At 38.6% G+C, this 14370-nt stretch overlaps 1 long non-coding RNA gene across 1 annotated transcript in view; it reads left to right on the top strand.

Annotated features, from left to right (window-relative positions):
- Positions 1–14031, top strand: part of LOC109289494 — a 107217-nt gene extending 93186 nt beyond the window's left edge. The window contains exons 2-3 of the long non-coding RNA XR_002095388.1: positions 12115–12268; positions 13924–14031. This is a non-coding gene — a long non-coding RNA (uncharacterized LOC109289494). The remainder of the gene's footprint in view (positions 1–12114; positions 12269–13923) is intronic.
- Positions 14032–14370: the final 339 nt, after the last annotated feature.

Below are 14370 nucleotides of genomic sequence, written 5' to 3'. Positions count from 1 at the left end.
CTTCTGCTGCTTCATGACAGTACTTTGGTACTGCATTCTGACAGCACTTTGGCAAAATATTCAGAATCTAAAAGCAAAGGCTTAAACCTGTTGGAAATCAACAGCTGTCTCCACCCACTAGACAAGTGAGTTTGGCAGAAAAAGATCTGATCCTTTGCATTTCTGCAGCTCAAAACCAGAGACCAACAAACCAGCACAAGATGCAAAAAACCTAAAACCCTAACCAAGCTTACAAAAAAAAAAAAAAGAAAACAAAAAAAGGCCCCAGCAGCTGCTGCTATAGAGTAGTCTGTCCACTGGGTGCAACCACCCTTGAAATGCCAGTGGCATCTCCCATGTCCCCCTTTTTGAATTTCTGTGTCTGCCTATGAGTGGAGCAGGTCCTAAATAATGATGCCCACAGTGTAAAGCAGTGGACAGAGCCAGTTCATCTGTGCCTTGTTAAATTCATTTACACAAACACGATTTTTGCCTCATTGGGTCTTTAGTTTATTCTTATTGCCACCAATATTTCATCCTGTGTGAACCTTGGTAGAATAAGGCCATATGCAGCGAGCTTTTCCCAGGACAGCAACAAGTTTTTTTTTTCCTGATACCAAGAAAAGAGCATTAGGCTTTTGAAAGATATCAGGCTGATTTTTATTTCACTCAGGTCTCTTTCATTACTCCTGGGATAATAGGTTAGTCGGGAGGAAAGTCTCCCCTTGCTCTGGTATTCAACATTTATAAAATCAGAACATTAAATTGCTGTACTGTTATCCAAAAGCCTCATTTACCTTTGAATCTCTCATTTTCAGAGGCTTTTGTATTTGTTCTGAACTTATTTGCACATCCCTGCATAAAGAATTGATTCCAAATTTATGATGCGCACTCATGTCTTTCATGACTGGGGCATCAAGAATTTCATTAGACTAGACCTGTAATTGTTGTTGTAAATGTTTACACATCTATAAATTATTATTAGGCAAACAGTAAAAGGTCACCCTTAATCCTTATAGGTGCTTGGAGTACTATGGAGATTTCCGAGTAGATCAAGAACTGGCCTTGGGTTAATCATATACTTGGTTGGTGTGATATTGACAGCTGAGCTATGAAAGGGTCAGGCATCTTGACCAGGAAAAATGGTCTCCCTTTTTATAATTGTCCTTCAGGTGATTCAGTTGAAAGCAGCTATTTCTCCCAGGACTGGAAACGTTGTGACTACAGGGGTGTGTTTCAGCTTTATTTTGAGACGATGCATTTAGTGTAGTACTTACGAGAGATTCAAATCCCTTTATACCAGCTTTTTGTTTGCACCTAGAGTATGAAATGATGGTTTAATAGGTGAACTACTAAGTGTTCTCACACTGAAAGACTTCCCTAACATGTGTGTAAATATTCAATAAATGTGAATATGCAGCCCTCTCCTCTCAGACACATCAGGCAGTTATGGGATGTCCATGTTTCCATAACATCCCTTTCCTTCCTTTCCATCTCTGGTGTCTGCCTTCCTACCTCTGGCCTGTCCTGTGTGAGACACTTCACCCTGGAAGTTTTCGAGCTCTTAAGATCAGGCATGGTCTCTCCATCCATTTCTGCACAGTGCCTAGCAGAGAGGGCCCCAGTCTCTGTTGCTTTCTATTACTGTGGTTTCCAAATTAACAGCAATAGTTATTATTATTTTTGACGACTGAAAAAAACCCATGTTTTTCCTGATGGGATAAAATGAAAGCTACTGATTACCGGGAAATAAAGTGTTTTGAATCTGATTTGGTAAAGTGCTTTAAAGTAATTCAGTATACTAAATTTGGACCTTTGTTGCTCAGAAGAAATAACACAAGCTGTTATTTTTCTACGTACCTTTGGAAGTAGCGTATAGTACTTGTAGTGCTCATAGCAGGATAGGGTTTGATGAGATAGCTCTAAGGTGGTTTAAACCTGGGGTACCTGAATCTGGTTTTCTACTCTGGGCCTTATGTGGTGTGTTATGATTTACACATCTGTGCACTGTGTGTAAAATGAAATCAAATCTGTTAGCTCTGGCCTTTTTTATGCATAAAAATGTGCACTGCTTCTATTGCACCAGTAATGTACACTACCATGGACATTGTTCTATTGATATAAAGGTGGTATTTGAATATAGCTTATGTAGAGGAGTAAAGCATACATGGTGTAAGTTCCCTTCAAGTTGCTATAACTGCACTTACTATGTTGTGGAAGAAATCACACCCCAACCAAACTGAAGAGATGAGTCCAAAAACTATGAGCGCCACATGCAACATGGGTCCTGGACTGGCTGGAGTGGGCACCAGGTATGGTGCAGTCTGGGTAGTGCAGGCAGCATGTGTGGCACTGTCCCTGCTCTGGTGTCTGTGCTACATGCCCGTAGCTGGACTGCGCCACACAGTGCCCGATGTGGCCACTCTGCAATCTGGGAAGGGGAGGGAGAAGAGAGGGGGCCCATGGGCCTAATCCAGCTCATGGACTGGCCCTGTGGGGTGCCCTGCATGAGTCTGCTCAGACCCAGGGGCAGCACTGGCGTCTTGATGGTGGGGGTCGACAGGCCCAATCTGGCCCTCCACCACTAACCCAGCCCAGAGAGCTGAGTAAGATTGACACCCTTGTTTTAAACAATTTTTTACCAATACAATGAGTGAGTATAAGGCCTGTACAATTCATTTAAACCCTCATAGCTGTATCAAATATTTAGCAAAATGGTTTTCAAATCCAAAGTAAAAAAATAATTTTTTCTTGAGGTGCTTAACTTTTTCAGGAACCTAATATGTATATAAACCCTAATATGAATATAAAAAATATCCTTGTAATGGTAATAAATTTGTCCAAGAAATTTAGTAATGTCTACTTCAGAGGCTGTTTTCTTCATACAAGTGGCATGGTTTTTAATGTGCTCTTCTTGTTTCCCTTGGAGCAAACTGTAGCTTATATTTGTCCAGCTAAAAAAGCACCAAATAAAAGACAAAAAACTGCTTCTCTTTTTTAAACCTATCTTTAAAAAAGCCTGAAGCAATCACTCTCTGAAAAGACGCATGAATTTTAATCCACTAGGAAAGTACACCTCCAAACTTTACATGATAATTTATTTTAACTCAGAGGTCCAGCCAAGCATAACAAATGATGTGGTGAAGTGTTAAGATAGAGCTTCTGGTAGCTTTTTAAAATTTATACTCTTCTCTTACTTAAAGGTTCAGACTGGAAATAACTTACACATAGTAAAGTAATATGACTTACAGATAATCCGAGTTTTAGTGTCATAAACCAGAGTACTTTTGTAGTTTTTGAGAGAGAAAAATACCTTAAATGTCTCTCCAACTACTGCACTACAATTTCCTGCACTGTCTAGATGTTATACCAGAAAGTCTGTTTATATGCCTGCATAGCTAAATAAACCTATAAGCTTTCAGCACAATAATAAAATGTCATATGGACTCAAGAAATAGTAAGAAGGTATTGTGTAACATTTCGTTATGTTATGCACTTTTAATAAGACACTTCCCAACTACATATTCATACTTTCATTTTTTTAAGCATTTTTGATTTTATGATTCGCAGGCCCCTCCCTCCTCTCCCCAATTTACTTGCACTTCCATTGTATATCTTGTTCCATGTGGGTGGATCCTTTTAAAGCCCTCTTGTAATTAATGTGGCTCCATGCAGATAAGGCTGGGTGTAAAGACCTTACTTGTCTATTAAGAAAGTGAAGGAGTTATTTTAGAATATTTCTTGGCAATTGTCCTAGTCATTTTCCTGTCAGATAAATGACTGAGCATCATTACCAATCAACCAACAGACTCAGGACAAAACAAGAAGTGTTCAGCTGCCATGGTGATGGGTACAGTACAGATGCTATAATAGTTTAGACACAGAAGAGGGTGAACAGAAATTATGACTGCACCTAGGAAAGGTGATGGTAAAATCCCATTTATTTCTCATTTTAAGAAGCCTCTTTGGAAAATGTTCATGCTTTGGAGATGAATAACTTGCATGTTCTAGAAAACTATTACAATATAAATCTCCTTTGTCACATACGTTAGTTGGGCCAATTTCAGCCTTTATTTGCCACCATGGAGCAAAGCAACCTGATCTTATGTGACTGCAGTTCAAGGATTGTAAACGGTTCATGGTGTGAAGGGAAAACAGCTGGAACATCAGAGAGGGGTAGGCAAAATTCAGGTGGAATCAGCTAAAGTTAAATTATAAAAAAGTGGGAAGTTTCTGGAGGAAGCAATAATGAGAATCAAAAAGGTTGTTCAAGGTGCATTTCCCTTCTTTTCTTCTTTCTTTTTTGTTTTTGGTAAGCTGATGATACATTTCAGTAGAATCTCAGGAGAAAATCTATCCTGTAATTTTAATGTGCAATATTTGCCTTATTAGAAGAGTTAGGAATGCAACTTAGACATTCTGAATTAATATAAAAAGTTGCAGAGTCCTTTGGAAACTGGTTGGGTATGTAGCCTGCATAAATTCTCTCATGTGGCTGAGACCAGCCTATCTTGATCAGTCATTTGTTGGCCAGGCCAGACATGAAAACAAAGGTGATGGTCCTACCAGCTTCTCTGAGCCTCCATTGCCTTGCACCTTGGGAAGTGATATTCCTCTTTGGACAGTACAATACTTTCATTTTGATTTGGCAATTTTATGTACATTTACACAGGGGCAAATACTATACAAATGCAAGGTATTGGCAATTTGAGCCGTCTCTTCCCCTTTCAACTAGTAGTTTGGGGTTGCTTAAAAGTAGTAGTTCCTTCAGCGAGCTCCCCCCACCCCCGTTATTTTTAAGTGAAGTATTTTCTGGCAGACAGAATGAGAGAGAATTTGTTGGATCACCCAAGTTACGTTTTATTGAGAAATTATCTTGTTTGTTGTAAATGCTTCTCTTGAAACTAGCAATCCCAGATTTAGATTGGAACATGCCATGTCAAAAGACATAGTTCCTTAAATAGTGAAATCTCATTATGGAATGACAGCAGGGTTCATTAGATAGTGGTTTTTAAGCCACAGTAAAGGACATTTTTGAGTGACACTGACAGACAGAAATGTATGTGGTTTATATACAGATAGCTGTACTCACTGACAAGGAAGGAAAATACACATGTATACAGCTATTACATTATGCTTAGATAGCTAAAGAAGATGAAATTGTTTGTTTGTTTGTGGCATATTGAGAAAGCTATACATATGAATCTATATATGTATATGCCACTGAAATTGGGACGTTTACAAAACTATGTAAGGTGACATAATGTTAAAACCAGAACTTGATACGCAGAAGATAACTGATTGCATTTGTCTAGTCCACCTATATCAATCAAGTACAAAATGTAGGTTGCTGTACAGGATAGTATAAAATATGAGGCCATGAAGAGTTTTGGATACAGTTTTATGAAATCATTGAAATAGAAACCTGTGCAGAGAGTGTTTGGTCTGTAGGGTCAAATTCTGTTCTTCTTCACATTTGTGAACCATCTTTCTTATGTTAGATGCAGAAATCAGGCATGCTTACAGTAAACTTACAGTACTTTCATTTCCTTTGCCATCAGCATGTGTCCAAATTTCAAAAGATTTTTGCCTATACTAAAAGATAGCATATCATATTTATTTCTTAATCAAATGTGAAAAATAAAAGCAGCAGGACTGTAGTTGAAACCTGTGGCTATACTGATGTACAAGAACAAAAATCTTTTACTACAAATCCCTGGCTTTCAGCTTCCTTTGATACAGAACAGAAACATAAAGGTTTAAAAAAGATAAAACAATATGGTTCTTAAAGCAATCAAGGGGGACCTAAAATCTTATGAAAACCAAAAGTCTTCTAGATTAAAAGATAGATAATGCTTTCAAACAATAGCAACTTATTTTCTATTTTAGGAGTCCTTAGTACATTCCTGAAAATGTGGGAGATTCAAGTCAAATACATGCTACATCCACACACACAACTAATGGAACAGATTTATTTGTCACAAAGACAATATTGGCAGCCATGAATAGAAAGTGACAAATAGAGAGGCTGGCTAAGAAAGAGGGAGAGGCTTGTTATCAAGTCTCTGTTTCAAGCTTTACCATAGAGTTCCTGGCTAATTACAAATGGTCAAAAACCCTGAGACTGAATTGATTCAGTCTTTGCAGGTTAGTTTAAGCTGCAGAGATTAAACTGAAATAGAACTGAACAGACATTTACCTTTGATTCTGGAAATGCAGTCACGTACCTGCACTGGCTCAACCAGAAGCCAGGGACTCTATCTGAGGTTTGCTGGGGGGTGGCAGTCCCTCCCCCCACCCACCCCAATAGACTGGGCTGCATCCCCAGCCAGGTTTGTCCCCCACCCTGCCTTGTCAGCCAGCTGTCACTGCTTCAGCTAGGAGCGGAGGGGTGGGGCCAACCCTGCTCTCTAGAGCAGACAGCACAGCCCTGTCCAGGGCTGCAAAGCATTCTGGGATGCTGGAGGACTGTGATTTAACTTGAAACAGAAAGGGATCGGTGACCTAAATTCCATAAACCAGTTTGACCCAAATCAGTTAAATCTGATACTACCTTCACTCAGTTTTATCTTAAACCAGTTTCAGCCATTTTGGAGTGGATTTATGTGCACTGGGCTCCTGTTCTGTTACAAGTTTAAATCAGTTTCTGATTACTTAAATGAGTTTATGTGTAACGTCTGTCCCTAGCCTCTGTGCCATCTCAAGCAACACTATCCATTTGACCTTATTTTCCTATCTGTTGCATGGTGATGATGACACTTTTACCTACTTCAAAGTAGCAAAGGAAGAAGGTTTGCAAATAGGCTCAGGTCCTTGGTAGATACCTAAGTAATATGATGAAAATTTCAAAACTGTTCAGTATCTAGTTCTCAGTGGTTGCTGTTGGGTGCTGAGCACTTTGGAGAATCTGGCTTAAAATAATAATATTTCTAAAATGCCTCAAGAGCCTTAAATTCAATGTTTATTTTGAATGGCAGGTGTTGTTGTATTTGTTTATAATACATTGCACAGAGACTGAGTGGAATGGGAAAATCTGTTATGCAGTACTAATCTTCTAGAGCATATTAAAAAAGCTTTACACTGAAACATGGGTTTTATCTTGAAAATCCCTACTGTGTCAGAGGGGATAGAGGTATAAATGTAAAATGTCTAAATGGCAAGAAAAAATGTTCAGTTTCCCAATTTTAATTATTTCCTATAGTTTTGTCCTTCTACTTTGACCTGGGTAAAGCAACATCTCTGCACGAAGAATACCCAGTTGATATCTGTTGCATTTATCATGACTTCTGTGGGAGTTAGGGGCTTCCAGGATTGGACCCTTAAATGAAATCTCAGCTGAGCTATTAAAATTCTATTGCCAAGAGTTTGATCTTTTATTAGAGTTAACTAAGTTTTTAGACAGCATCTTGAATTTTTCAAGGCTATTTAGCCTATTGAGAAGAGTTAAAAGTGCAGCAAAACAATCTACTAATCAAGTTTAACATCTTGTGCCAGAGATCTCTAACCTCTAACTGGAAGCAGAAGGTATTTAACTTGGTTTTGATCCAGACCAAACTGTGCTTTGTACCAGGAAATCATAGCAGCTGATTTCTATTATGGAATTATCAGGAGTACAAGATGAACAATATTGTATTGTCATGTGCACTTCTGTAATAAATGTGACTACTGTTAAAGCAAATGGAGAAATCTGGAAAATCAGATGCACACTAAAAAAAAAGAGTTGGCACACAATTTGTGAAATAAATTATTTTAAGAAATGAAATAGATGGATGCTGTTTCCAGAACACATACATGTATGTATGTATGTATGTATGTATGTATGTATTCGTTTCTATGTCAGAACACACAAAACACTAGATTTTTCTGTTTTACTGGGAAGTTCCTAACACATTCTTTTATTGCTGAGCTTTATGAAGAACTTGACATGGTTTCTCTGGTGACCAATGTGCTTCATTCTTGTCCAGACCAGTCGCACAAGCATACCACCAATACTTATGTATTACCTTGTGTATTACTTTGAAAAATAATTTAGGGATGGAATGGTTAGCAAACATGGCAAGGTTCACATGAATCTTTTTTGGATAAATGCAAAAAGAGAAGATTCAAGAGACATTATTCCAAACCCGTAGGCACCATCATGAAATTGAGTACAATATCTAATCTTAGCAAATGAACTGATTTCCTGTGTATGGTAAGCTGATGTTTTACAGACAAATTTGAAATGAAAAGCCATGCTAGGATCCAGACAGCAGTCAAGGTTTGGTAAAACTCGTGCAATCCCAAATGCATGTGGTTCATACATCTCTAGTTATAAAACATGTTCCTGCCAGATATTCTGCTGCCTGATTCCTGTTGAATGCCAGTGGCATGAGCTGAAGGTCCTGAGCTCCTAATAGTGTGGGCGTGAGAGAGTCTGGATAATTCTTTTCCTATTGAGAGAAGTCACAGTAATTTATGTCAAGAAAGGGACATGCAAGACTTGCTCAGTAAAAGCCCTATAGGATAATTGTGTCTTAGATGGATATTAACTTGCTGGAAGCCCTTTACCCTTATATTGGACACCAGTGAAAATCTTTTATAGAGGACAACCTCAGCTGAGAGTTTTGTTGTTTTAAATGGTCTTTCATTTCTACTGACCTTGTCTAGGATTTCAGAATGCTGAATCTAGTATACTTCAGAAGAGAGAGGTAGATTTATTCTTTTTAACACAATGAGTCAGTAAACTCTCCACCATAAACAATTATACACAGCACCTCTTGTAAAACCTACCCCTCTGGCTCTGCAGCAGATTCCATAAACACATAAAGGAAAGGGAAGATAGGACTCTAAGATTTCAAGATAGATGTATGTTCAATAGATAACCATATGAAAAACTTCATTTTTTAGATGACCACCATATGACAATAAAGGGTAGAAACTTTGAAGATGAGGAAACACATCTGCTCTTGATATGGTTGCTGAATAAAGTTCAGTGACAATAAAGTACCAGTTCTGGAACATAATAATGTGAAAATATCTCATGCCACTGCCAAGAGAAATTATACCAGTTACAGTAGATGGAATTCATGAGGAGGACACGGGTAGAGTGTGCTTCACAGGTAGTGAGTTCTGGTTTTTGAAGGCCGCATCAAAACATTTTCCATGTAAGAACATGACTCCTCCCTTTTTACTAGTGTGTGTTCAGGGTTATTAGCGCTACTATGATTTTCTACAATCAGGAAAAGGAGAAATCAGAAAAATCTACAGTCAGCTACAGAACTGTCAACCCTTGCCCAGAAGTTTCTACTCTAAGAACCTATTTTAAGGTTGCTTCTTTATGAAAACTTTTCATATAGAAAAAGAGAACCAATCAGGGTAGGCGCAGCAGGCAGGATGTTCTGATAACTTTATTAATTCTTTAAACAAGGTATAGATGTTCCAGTGGAAATTAGAGAGAAGGATCTGTTGGAGCTATTGGTAACATTATTTTTTTGTCTTTTTAAAAGAATTGAGAAAATGAATTGGCAACCTATTCTGTGTGTTTAAAGAATTTATATGATCAAATTATAATGGAAGTATATGTGTAATATAGCATGGGGATATAGTTTCCAAATGGCATTGTTTAAGATGTTTTGATGCCAATGATTCTATAGTGGAGTAACAATGGAGTTTACTTTCAAACATGCACCGTTTCTACTGGCCAGGTTTTCTAACTATACCTGTGAAAACAACAAATTCAGTCAAGTGTTTATGACCTCAACAACTTGGAGCCATATTACATAGCATGCGCTCCCGCGGAGAACGCAGATCCATTCTGCGGAGGAGATGCAGAGAATTGGTGATGGAGCGTTGTTTAAAAAGCTAGGCTTTGTATCTGTTCCACTGCGTTCCTTTCTGGTAGGTCCTGTGCTGTGCAAGTACACAGCATCCTTTTGTCTGAGACCAATTCACAAAAGTGCACAAGGTTTATACACAGGGAAAAGAGTGAATGTATGTTTTCCTAGGCACTCAGATGTCTTACATTCAGTATTTTGTAGGAAGGATGCATTCCAGTTTTATACCTGGTATTTTTACAAAGAGTATGCAATCTTCTTTTCAATGTAGAATTTGATTTTATAGACTGTCAAGCACTGTATAGCCACTAAAAACATGCAACATAGAAACCTGTGCATTGTGGAAAAGCCCACTGTGAGACTCCCCACAGACTGTGCTTTATTTCTTAGAGAATTCATCTTGGCTTCTTGGCTATGTTGTGGGCACATTGTACCATGTTTGGAAAATTAACCTCCCAATTGTGTGCTCAGGGTAGTTGTTTTTTATTGCTTGACTGGAGTAGCATAAAGCACAGCTGTATTGGGCTGAAGGTTTGGCCCAATGTGATGCCATCAACCCTGCAAGTTATCAGGTCTGTACCTAATAGGAGACACGTACAATTTTTTGGTGAGGAATAGATGGAAATAGCATTACTAGTTACCATAGCTATTGAGGGTTCCCAAAGAAATAATTTCCCAAATTATAATCTGAAGGTAGGTGGGGATCAAAATAGTGGGGGATAGAGCAAAGCTTCCCTCTTCTTATCTGCCTCAGCTAAGTCTTGCCAGGGGTTGGTTTTAGCCAGCTGGTTTTCAAGCCATACAACACTAAATCTACAAACTGCTTACTGTGAGCAGCCACTTGGCATGACTTTCATGGCTCTGAAGTTTGGGATGTGGCTGGGGATTCCTACAGAAATCAGTCCATAAAGGAGCAAAGGATCTGCCATACTAAACCAGCCACAAATTTATTCTACTCCTAGGACCCTTTCCCTGACAATGACTAAATGTAAGAAACTTTTCTGCCGGCAGATGTGGGATGATGAGCCCTTCCATGCTAATCCCTAGCATTTAGAGGTTGGCTTAACCACTGAAACATGAGACTTAGCTTCTCTTCCAATATTTGTCTCTTTAACATTAGCTATTAGGTGGCGCTGTAACTCTCTGTACAGAAGGACTTGTATTTTAACCATGGACTTTATTTTTAACAACCATTTGCCTGTGATTAGATTTTCTGGGATCATTTTCAAAGGAGGTTATTCTGCACACACCAGAGTAATGTACATATACAATGCAGATAATCGTTTTAAGAACATTAAGAAGTATCTTACAGTATGTTCCCCTTCCCTATTGCTTTGAATGGGAGCATTCATTGTGGCAGGATTTCATGTATTTAAAGTGTGACCTGCAAAGGAAAACCTGGCTTTTCATCCCTTTATGCCTTTTCATGGCATATAAAAGTAGCCTGAGAGTTGATTTTCAAGGTTCCTCCCCTGCACCACCATATTTTTGTGTTAGAAATTTAAGGCCTATCCAGCCATGAAAGGCTTTATGCTGACTAGAACTAATAAAATAATGTCATTACACAAATCAAAATACTGAAAGCTCAGCAAATGAGAGAGGGAGAGACACTAATTCAGGCTGTTCAAAGCTTCAGTGACTAATGATTGGGGTGGATAAACAGCAACTTTGGTAAATATTGAACTCCTCCTCCCCTTCAATTAAGGTACACAAAATACCAGTGGTATATTGTAAGACACTCAAGAAATCCTTCAAGAACATCAAGAGAGGGAAGACTAGGTATCCTTTATATTTTTAATATAACAAAGGAGAGGAAAAATAGGATTTCTTTAGAATATGTGAGGCAATGAAAAAGGACCCAAATTCCACTGAAAGGTTTTGCATAGGTTTTTAATGTAGGCATCATCATCATCATCATCATCATTATTTATTTGCACTGAGGTAGGTTTGGGAACCCCAGTACTAGGTGCTAGGTGGAAATGAGACAGAAGGATTGGCTTTGTCCCAAAGAACTTGCACTCTAAACTCTTTTTATTTCTGGCTTCCATGCATGCTTAGACACCCTATAGCAGTTGAGGAGCCCAGTGCATCATTACTTGTTGTATGTCCAATGTCAATAGCATGGGAATTCCTTTTGAGACTTGAAAAATGTCTCATGTTGACATGAAGCTAAAGAATATCGGTAGTTTTAACATTCTTTTGTTACTTAAAAAAATATTAGCTATGGTGTTTCACATCCTGCTAAATGGAAATAGCCTGCAGATGAAAGATGGGAGCCAAGAATTAATTTGGAAAGTAACCATTCTATCCTGTCCTCTAGCAGAGATGTCTGGAGATAGCCTAACCAATTGCTTCTTCTCCCTGAAAATATTTCCGTGCTTTGGGACCCTTTGACTTTTCCATTATGACAACTCTACAAACAAATCTACTTGCTACTTTCAGACCACACTGTTCCTTACAACAGTCCAGAATACCAGGTATTGAATAAACAAAAGCTGACTGAAGATCAATGAAAACTCATCTGAAAAATGGCTAGACTGCACAGCCTTGTTATTCTGGAGAGTTTGATTACATAATAATAAAACCCCCAAAATGAAGTACATAGAAAAAATCCAGTAGGCTAGAACTTAAGACATGACAGAGGAATGTTAATTTTTAAGGGAAACCTATTTAAAAGAAATGGAAGTATTGTTTCTTTACTTCATTATGATTTGGAGATATAAGACAGCACAATGCAGAAGCTCCTACACTATAGATTTTAAATGTATTTTTTTCTTGTTTTTTATTCCTGTGCAGCTTTTCCATGTAGTCAAGATATATCACTTAATATTAATCAAGGACTTGATTTGTAGGTCATTAGATTCAATGGAAAAACTCCCATTGATTCAATGGATAACTGTGTGCATTTTATATATATAAAAATAGACCTGGAGTCTGTGTGTGTGTGTTTATGTGCGCACACACATGCATATACCCCTCGAATCAATGGGAATCAATATATATATTTAATTAGTGTTACTATATGTATAATGTATGCATATACTCATTGAATCTGTGTGTGTGTGTGTGTGTGTGTGTGTGTGATACTCTGTCCTGTCTTAGAAGACACATGAGCAGTCACGGCTGATCAAAGAGTCCCCTCCGGGAATTGTGTACATATTCAACATATACCCCTTCCCTCCCTCGGTGAATCCAGGTGAAAACAAATTAGTATAGTTGTATGGGCTGCATTATTCATGATTGCAGGAAAGCCCTACCCATTTTATGCAGCAATAAAAATTACTTTGATAACATTTTCTGTGAAGAGCTGCAAGTGATAAGTTGAAGAGTCACTTGTGGCTCAGAAGCTGTGGTCTGAGTATCACTGAATGTTGACGGTAGAAAATGATTCTTTTGAATATTACTCTCATCGCATAGAATAAAGAAACAAAAGTAGGTTTACAGCTACTACAAGTATCTCGTATTGAGATAGAAGGTGGCTTGACCTTACCCCTCAGCTTTGCACTGAATGTGGCTCACAGTTTCAGCAGCTGCTATCTATACTGTACTTTTGTGCCGTCAGGTACAAGTGATATGATGTTACAAATCTCCTGTCATTTGCACGGTGATGACATTTTCAACCTTGTGCTCACTTTGTAGGGATATACATGAATACACAAAGTGCAAGGCAGCGGAGCAGATTCCTGTAAACTGTGAGCAATGCAGGTTTTAGTGATTTCTCTCTAGGCAGATGTTTAGAAAGAAAACACGTGCATGTAGCATTGGCTTGTTTTTGTGCTTGGAGAATAAGATTGCTTATCTCTCAAACCAGCTTGCTACCCTATAAAACATTCTGGGAAAAGAAAGCTTCTGAGAGGAGGTGTTTAGAAAGGTGACCATGCCAAAAGCAGGAGAGTTGGAGAATAGATGTAGAATGGTAAATGGAGCTGGGTAACTGAGTAGAACAGGAATGCATTTGTTCAGGAAGAATGGGAGACCATGTTTTGAAAATTGTGAAATGTTTTCAATACTGTGAGGATTTCCAATATGGGGCAAGGAGGGCAGTTAGTGTTTGCATCTGGATGGCTTCAGGAGCCTGTTTGTGGTCACTGGCAAATAATGAGTTAACTCAGCCCCACCTTTCCCTGCGCAGGTGCCCAGGAAGATAAGACGGCAGGGCTGCAAACAGCGGCTCATTCAGATTCTTGAGGTGGAAAGAAGGAACCAGTGGTTGCTGTGTCCATTTGCTGCTGATGGAGATGGTGAGTCCACTAAGTGCTTTGCTTCTTTGGTTCCTAACAATTTGATTTGCTGTTTCTTGTGTAAGCAATGCCTTCCAGACATGGACAAGAGTGTGAGCAGCCTGAGAAACTGTGATTGTGGGGTTCCCTTATTCTTCCTGACTCTACCTGCTTGCCAATGGGAATGAGGGATTACTTTTGATTTTTTTTTTTTTTTTAAGGCTAAATACTTGAGAATAATAATTAGCTTTGTTGACTTAGGGAGCAACCATTGTAGGCTCAGCAGCATGATCTAGAGGCCATTAGTGAGGAATTAGTGGAAACATCCAAGAAAGCTTTGGATGAAACTGAGGAAAGAG

Source organism: Gavialis gangeticus, unplaced genomic scaffold (genome assembly GCF_001723915.1).
Source record: "Gavialis gangeticus isolate Ggan-Ray unplaced genomic scaffold, GavGan_comp1, whole genome shotgun sequence".
Lineage (NCBI taxonomy): Eukaryota > Metazoa > Chordata > Crocodylia > Gavialidae > Gavialis > Gavialis gangeticus.
This window is presented reverse-complemented; position numbering and strand designations above follow the sequence as displayed.